Consider the following 9,649-nt stretch of genomic DNA (forward strand, 5'->3'; position numbering starts at 1 on the left):
TCATTTTAAGACAACACCAACCAACAATCCAATATTATTTGTTTTAAACAATTTCATTATTATAGTTTTTTATATAAACAAATTAAAAAATGTTCATCTTATTTTTAGTTAATAACCTTTACTGTCCTTCATGTCACTCTCTCTCCCTACTAGAAAGGTGTAGGGAGTGACTCCCTGGGAGTCACATCTTCATTATGTTGTAAGTTTAAGAGGTCTCTCTAATTTTTATTTACCAAGTAATTCAACGATAATCACAATATCGAAGTTAAGTCAAATTTATTTTTATTATTATTATAATATAATTAAAAATATAAAAAAATGAATGTAAAAACAAAACAAAAAAGTACCACTATATATAAATACACACACATATATATACATACATATAAAAAAGAAAAAAATACAAAAAATATTAATAAAAAAATACACATTGAGTCTTTTTTATTTTTTATGGTGGATTTTTTGGGAAAAAGCTTTACTGGGAATTAATATGCAGCAAGGTTTGACGGGTGGGAATTTGTTGTTTATGATTATTTATGCCAATGGGCCAAAAAATATTAATTTCAACAAAATTTAGAAAATACTTGGCAATAAACATGTATAGTGGCGTGTATATTATAAATAATCCGAATTCAGGGGCTGAGAATTCGAGTTACAATAAAAACGTTTAAAACAATACGACGGTTTGGTCGATACCATTTCGTGGTTTCAAAAGTAAATGTCAACAGTACACATATACTATTGTTTCATGATATATCATCATAACCTCAGCCTTAAATTTGCCAAATATTTGCCTCATCCCATTTTTTTAGATCCCATTTTTCGTTGGATACTATGGAAGGGATTCCCCTGCTTCTGGTACCTCCCACACAATGTAATATTCCATACTTTATAAACCTAATCTTTTGCATAATATATTTTTGAATCTACCCATTCAACAGATGTCAGTGACGACAAGTGTTTGCCAGTGCTGCTCAATTTAGAGAAAATCATCGGTATTTCTGATACTTCTTAACTTTAAATTGCATAAGAACTAATTCGAATGGATATTGATAGCACTGTGCAGCACTAAAATATTGAACCAACCGGGACCGACAGAATCGAAAAGGTTATTATGATATAAGAAAAAAAACCCTAGCTGGGTTTTGAATTATTAGCTAAAGGGTTTGTTTAAACACGGTTTTAATTTTGTACACTTATCTCGTGAACTACTCAAGATAATGATTTTCAATCTTCAGCAATGTTTTACCCATTAATGGTTCATTTTTTCTTAAATGGATTTTTATTTATGATACAGAAATATGGGTATGTATAGGTTAGAACACCCACTATCCTACAATATCCAAGACTGTTTGACAGATTTACCATGTTTCCGGAGAGTTACAGTATTAATAACTTTTGAACGAGCAACGACAGTAGTAGAAAATAAAATGGGACTAGCAATGTCCACTTAAATTATCTCTGTATCCTTACGTATTCAAAAGTTATAAAGAATCGAAATTGCCTGTGTTTTTCTGTTAACATGGCAATCCTGCCAAAAACATGTCGTCAGCGCCATCTATTGATTGGGTAGATCAAAAATCGATCATACAAAGTGTTAACCACATTTATTTTGCCATAACTTATTTCGTATTCAGGATATTACAATAACATTTTTGCGAAATAAAAAAAGTGTTAAAATTTGTTGAATAATCAAATGAAATTGGAATTTACAAATGCCCGACCGCGTGTCTGGCTGGTGCTTCCCGTAAAAAATGGCTAACATTTAAATGACCTCCACGCGAAGACTTTCAAGCATTGATTATTTTGAAGTAATTTTCGACCACTTTTTTTATTTTTACCGCTTTGAAAGAAATTGCACTTACTTTTCAATACTAAAAGGCCTGTCGGTTGCTATCGTTTGTACCGATTCATTCTATTTCTACCAAATTTTCAGAACCCTTACACCACCAGGCAATTTGGAGTCGGTTTTCAAATATCTGTCCGTCTTTCTGTTAGCTGGCTCACGTAAGGAGTAATCAATTTAATGCAAACTTTACACATCGAAATATTTCTTAGAAACCAAAATCAAATTCGAAGATGGAGAATATTCATACTAATGCAAATAGAGCATCCAATTTGAACTAAACTTTGCACAAGCAAACAAGTAGAGAAAGTGCTTTTAATGAATGTTTGAAAGGTTAATGGGCTAAAATTTTAAATATTCTAAATGTCATATCGCTCATTTACTTCAAGACCGGCATAAATCAAAAACGTCGATCTTTTAGAAAATACGGTTTAAGATTTCAATTGCCTAACACCTTGCAACGGACAGATAATTTTATACACAAAATAAACTCCGATACTCCGAACCATTCATTTAACTCAAATACGAAGTTTTTTTTTATGCCGGTCTTGAACGATCCATATCCGATTTGATTCGCTGGTTAGACGTAGTAATATTTGAAGCAAATTTTCATTAAATCCGAAGAAGGTGTCATCTATATTGCAACATTTTTTGCGTACTTCTATCTATTTTCGATAAAAAAAATACCTTACATAAAGCGAATTATAAATCCCGTGTGGTATAAACTTAACAGACCTAAATATGTATACTTAATATGCAATTATAGGCTATATAAGTCCATCATCTGTGGATTCCTCTCATTATGTATAATACCAATATGAAGATCATTGTTGGACATAGAAAGTGGTTGGAATTGTCATCGGATCGTGTCCCACGCATAGCTCTTACATTAATCTATATACATTACAAATCAAGATCCATTCGTTAAACGAACTCAGTAATCCCGATTACAAAACTCTTCAGAGAAGATCAAAATATTTATCGCTTTAAAGCCGCAGATGAATTTAAAAAGTCATGTTAATATTTACTCCAAAGCTTTATTTATATTCACTGTTATTGTTTCAAATTTACTCTTCAAATATTTATTATTTTTTCTTTAAAAAAAAACAAACAACAAAAAATAAAACTCCACCTTTAGAAATGCAAAATGTTTACCCACTCCACCGCAGCTTCCCACGCTGGCTGGCAATTCAGTTAAAACGAACGAAAGTTATTTAAATTCAAATAAATTGAAAATAAAAACGGGAAGCTGAATGGCAGAGGGCGCGTGTCGCTTATAGAATTACCAACTAATTTCATATTTATGAGGCTTCGACTTTTGCTGCTGTTGCCCCCTTTTTGCTGCACTGATGGGTGAATTGATGTGCGTGTAAGTGTGTCACAGTGTTCGATGACTATATTTTGTTTGGCAGCGTGACCCACAAGTTGCTCGGAAAGATAAAAAAATTCCAACCAATCGACCAACTCCCCATGTTGCTGCATGTCACAGCAAATTGGTTCTAATCTTTGACCAAGAAACCACGCCTGGGAAGTGGTAATCAGAAGCGGAACATCAAATGCCACACCAAGTGCTACTTTACACTCACTCGCTCGCCCACTCACTTACTTCGACATTGATGGTATCTGACGAACGGCCGTGACACGTGTCAGCCAACGGTGATAATAGAAAACAGGCGGACGCATTGAAACCCAAGCAGTGGAAGAAAGACTCAACGGAGAGAAGAAGCCGTCATTTAGTGAAGAATTAAAAGTGTGCGTATGTTCGTTCAGCCGCCTGTCTTTTGTGCAAATATCTCTAAAACACAACAACAGCAACAACATTTATTTATCCGCTTTTCTGTATTTTATAACCAAATCTAGTTGTGGTCTATTTCCAGAGACTGGCAGGCTGCTGTGTGGCATCCAAAGGCCAATTAAATGGCCATAAATGGAACGACGTGCAGCTATGGCAGGTATTAATTATGGGAATCCTTTAGGAATTAGTTTCCGATATCCTTTGTTTATTTGTCAGCTATTCATCGAAATGTTTATCTATTTTTAATCAAGAAAGTGAGCAAAACAAAACAAGGAAACGGAACAAAACAAAAAATGCGAATTTGAATGGAATTCAGTTATGAAGTCCTTAATTCAGTTGTTAATTAACGAAATTTGTCCGTTAATGAGACGGGATGGGGTTGAAGTGATAAAAATCTGTCACGTGATTATAAATGAATATTTCTTTTCAATTAAATTTAAAGGTTGGAAAAAATTGATGAAATATTAAGTGCTTAATTGAGATATTAATCATGTGGGAACATGATGAGAAGAAGAAAAAAGAGTCAGAGTTTATGAGTTGGAGAAGGCAAATTTAGTTGTAGCTAGTGTCTGAGTCGAACATACCAGGCAAATATTTCCAAAAAACGTAATACATAAAAATATGAAATTGAAAATATTTTAAAAATATGACTATTTTGATTTGGGATTTTACGCTGATTTAATATATTTCCTATTTTCAATAACCAGTATTTCCAATGTTCATTTCAGTCTAGTAGGAATATGCAGTGGTGGAAAAAATTATAACGACAGTTAAAATTGTTCACGTTTTCTAAAAATGTAAGCATTTTTTCCAACATTTTTAGGGGTTTTGAAAATATGACTGGAAAAATAATAAGAACTTTTTGAAAATATAATTTTTATTTACAAATGTTGTTTTTTTTTAAGATTCCCTGGAGATGTCCAGTGTTAAGGTCTGGTGACTGCGATGACCACTCTAATTTCGGCACATAGTTTTGAACAAACCAAGATTAAACACTTCTGGGAAAGTGTTTTGGACCATTATCCTGCATACATTGCTATTTTAGGGCATTTCAAGTGGAAGCATCTTATTTTTGTGCATACGTTTGTATCAGGCAAAATGAATCGAGATGCACGATGAATATGTATTTCTGTGAGCATTTATGATCCGATTTGGCACAGGTCGTTCATTTGGCCTAAGGTCGAACCCTATTGACATTGGAGAATATCGGTTCAGATTAAGATATAGCTCTCATATATAGTTTCGTTCAATTTTATGTAAATGGCGTATCAAACTGCCAAATTATCCGACTGAGACAAAAGCATTGTTGGAATCGGTTCAGATTTAGATGTAGCTCCCATATATAGTTTCCTACGATTTTACGTAAATTTAGCACCAAAATGTTAATGTAAATCCTATTGAGACAAAATTTAAATTACTACAGGTTGGCGTCCGTGAAATTTTGTTGAAATCGGTTCAGATTTATATGTAGATAGCTCCCATATATATTTTCGTTCGATTTTATGTAAATGGTGCACTATGTTCGTTTACATGAAATATTACATAGTGTATGGATTGAAATTGGTTCAGGTTTAGATATAGCTTCCATATATTTTTCATCCGATTTCATCTAAATGGTGTACCAAATATCTAAAGTTTGTCCGATTAGGACAAATTTTGTGCACAACGTACCAAATGGCATCTAAATAGCATGTAAAGTGTATTCAGATATATAGATATGAACTCTGTATAATAAACGTTTCTCCGATCGATATACATTTTGGACAGCGCACTGTAATGCAGCATACCAAATGATGGCATCCACCATGCATAATCATAAAAATAATTGACATTTAATTTTTCATAGATTTCAGAATGTATATGGGTTGTTTTAAATTAGTTCAAATGTCTATGTACTTCCGATTCCATTTCAATGGTTCTTCAAAGATGCTATGTCTATTCAATCTATAGGATATTGTACATATAAGCACCTCTTGTATGTACCCAAAGTGGTGAAGGGTATCATATAGTCGACCCCGTCCAACTTGTGAACTTTCCTTACTGGTACTAATGAAATCTGAGCAACACTAGCCGCAGAAAAGAGCCCCAAATCATTAAGGATCCGCCACCGCGTTTGACGGTTTCCGTTGTGCATTTTGGGTCATAATCCTTGTTTGTAGGATATCGAAAATATATTTTTTCATCCGATCCAAACAAATTTATTTTTGTTTTCTCTGACCAAAACACATATTTCCACGATTGGCAGTTCAGATGTTCTTTGGCATATATTTTAAATTAATGACCTTTCTAGGCGTACGCATAAGCCCAGCCTCCTGCAATCTATTACGTATTCTTCGACTCGATTACGACACATAACTCACTTTTAATAGAACATAACTCATATGGGTGTTTTAGAGTACCGCACTAAAAGTTGGTCCAATCGTGTCGAAGTTTTGCGTATTCTTCCACGGTTTTTGTTGTAATTAGGAGCATTATATATCTTACACTTGGAACAGTTTAGAGTTTCTTTCAATTTTAAGCACAATTTTCTTTCGGAATTTTAAACTGGTGCCGACAACTACTCTACTCTTTGACATTCTACTGGAATGTAAAAATAATGAAATCTCGGATTTTATGTATGTATTAAGATTAAATTACTTTGACTTGTGGAAACTTTAAATGTTAAGGTAGCTTTAACCCCCTATTTATTATTGAATGAAATCTCTTAAACTTATTTTTTTATATTATTCGTTTATTTTATTCATGTCAATGTTTAGCTCAAATTGATTAAAAATTGCTTACATTCCTCCCATATGCCAACTAGAGTAAAGTGCTGACTTTTTGGTTTATGAATGAAGCATTGATAAAATAGCAGGAACAATTTTTAATAATTTTAATTTTCAAATTGTTTTCACCGACGCAGCCTGCTTTTCAAACTAAATACATTTTATACAATTTCCCTTTCATACATTTTTTCGCTTTACCTGAAGATATTTGCTCTTTAAATATGAAGTGAATAGTTAACATAACTAACTAATTGGTATTTAGCCAATGAATTTAGATGTTGACTGATAAATCGGCACAGAATGTATGTATGTAATCTACACATTCTATTACATTCAAACATTACATGTTTACTTAATGGTTATAAGTACGGCCGGCCGACGACGGCAAAATAACGTGTCAGAGAATATCAATTCAATTTGTTGTTATTTTACTGCAGATTTTTATAAAATTCCTAATAAATTGAATAGTTAACTAAGGACTAACAATATTCTAAATTTAATTAAAACCCACAATTGCTGTAGCTGCAGCGGCAGCACAATCTAAGCGATATCAACGCAAACCACACGCAAACAGTCTTCGTTGCAGTACTACAACAGCACACAGTTCTATACATATTTCCATACACAACTGGGTACTCTCAAATGATTTGTCTGCGTCTCTCACCTGAGAATAAACAAAAAAAGACAACAACTGTACTCAACGACTGAAACTGTTCCCAGTGTAACGGAAGTGGTTACCTGTACCGGTTACTAAATGAATGATTTCCCCCAAAAAGTGATGTGTATGTATATTTGTCTTGCTCTTACCCATATGTGGTACACTATCTCCCTCTCTCTCTCTCTAACGCATACAACAGTCGTGCTGTTATTTATGCTCTGACAAACTCATAAAAAGAGGGCGTTATTTTTCTCTCCAGAAATTGGCGCCATTGCTGATAAAGCAAAACAAAAGACAACCCATCTCGCTTGCCAACCATTAAAACACACACGCAACGCATTTGGACTCGCACACACACACACACACTGCCACAAAAGTCAATTCTCAGCGTTCTGTTAATGTTACGGGCAGGCATCGCATCGGCTTGTGAGTATATTTACAATCTCGAGAGGTAGAACAACCAACGACAACAAAAGCCACAATTTCTTTATTGTTTATAGGACTCTCTTCTGATGATGTTTTTGATTACTCTCAACAGCGAAACAGAGGATATTTTCAAAAAACCTCACTTTGTGTGCGGGTGGGTGTTGTTTTGTTCTCCTCTGGCGGAACACACACAACCACCAACAGACTGCTCGCGATTTAACGAGGGTATGAGAATGGCGAGAACATGAGTACGAATGAGAATGTTGGATATCGCAACTTAGACGAGATTGCCAATGGGATTGAGCATCCTTGTTTCGCTTGCATGAATCCAGTTCGTTGGTCTGTCGGTTTGTCATTATTTTTGTATCCCCATTTCTACAAACACACGCACACGCACACACATATACAAGTAGCAATCTTATGTGTTTGCTTGTTTATTCGTTTCTTCACTTTTGTTCGCTCCAGTCCTTCAACCTCGTTCCTTAAATGTTTTGCCTGTATGTATGAATGAATGTGTGGCTACGAGTATAATACAATGAGTGAGCACACTTATTAACTGGTCCGTCGCAGCCAGCCATCTATTGTTTGTTGGTATTTGTACTTTTTTAACAAGCGTTCTTCAGTCGAGTACATAAGCCACCATCGTCGTCGTCGTCCTCATCGTTGTCATCATCAACAGCAGCATTGTTATCGAAAAGATTGTTGTCCGTTGTCGTTGGATGTTGTTGGTTCTTTGTTGTTGTTGGCGTCCACATTGCTTGGCTGGCTGCTGTTATGTGAAGTTGATGGCAAAGGATGTGGACTTGTTATGAAAGTGTATAGATAGATATGTATGTATGGAGATATAGGATGGTGTTGGTGCCTTTGATAAATATGCTCCCCATTTTCCCCTTCTTCATGTACCCTGTCTTATGTATATTCCACCAGTATTTGGAACGTCTCACAACACAAAATTGGCTTTATATTTCCCCTACTTCTCGTCTTCTTCACTTCTTCCTTACGTTTAAAACATTTGTTGCCCCCAAACGAAAACGAATTAAAATTTCCAAATGTTCAAGTTATTTACAGTTTTATTCGTTTTTAGACCTCAAAAAGTCCTACAGTTCGTACCAAACAAATTGACAAAAAAACGAAAATTAGATTCTCATCTTTTGAATTTGTTGCAATGACTGACAGACATACATATCTAGTTGATGTTAATTTTGTTCTTCTTTTTTGGGGATAGCATGTACTCACAATGTGTAGTGTCCCAATCTCCAGCAATTTTGTGGGCCTTTTTAAAGAGTTGCCGAATAAAATCAAATTAAATTCCTTAACTGTTCTCCACTCAAATGAAAACTTATTTAATTCAGTGATAATTACAAGAACGTAATTTTATTTTAGGTTCCAATAACAAACATCCAGTCGTTGTCATAGTATGGGACTTTAAAATGTTGGTATAGTTATCCTACACTTTTTTCCTAAATATATTTGAGGTAGACATGTGGCTTTGGTTTACTGAAATTTAAATTTAAGGATATTTAACAGCATTAAACAAAAAAAAAAAAAAAAGTTGTAATTGCCTGAATAGTCGGAATAGTACCCTTTGCAATAATACAATTAGGTCTATCACAATTTCGAGAGCTACTATATATATTTGAGGCCTAATAGTGAAAATGGAAATATTTATCATAACAAAACAAGTAAAGAAAGTAAGAGTCGATATTGCCGACAGGATATACACTTAGCATCAGCATAGGACTACGGAAACACTGCCTAGTGTCGAGGTGGACATATTTTTTTATTGAACTTATTTTTAAAAATTGTGACAATTTGGCAATGAAATTGTATAGACGATAGTTGGACTAAATCTATGATTGGTATAAATATTAGGGTCTGTCAAGATTAGACCACATATGTATATGTTTTTATCCCCATCTTCCGATTTCATGTAGGTTTGTTAAAAAATTACGATGCCTAATCAATGAATCAAACGGTATCCATTCGTATAGGGTAAACGCACCTAATTCCAGCATGTACCAATAGTCGGCATGTGTTTTAAATAACTTCAAATAACCAAAAAAATCCTATAACTAAATGTGAAAAATACCTTGAATAATCTTCACATAACACTGCAACAATATAAAAAACTAAAATTTAATCGAGCTAAGTAAATTTAT

This window comes from Musca vetustissima, unplaced genomic scaffold (genome assembly GCF_032173495.1).
Source record: "Musca vetustissima isolate MV318-11 ecotype Yass unplaced genomic scaffold, APGP_CSIRO_Mvet_v1 utg896, whole genome shotgun sequence".
NCBI lineage: Eukaryota > Metazoa > Arthropoda > Insecta > Diptera > Muscidae > Musca > Musca vetustissima.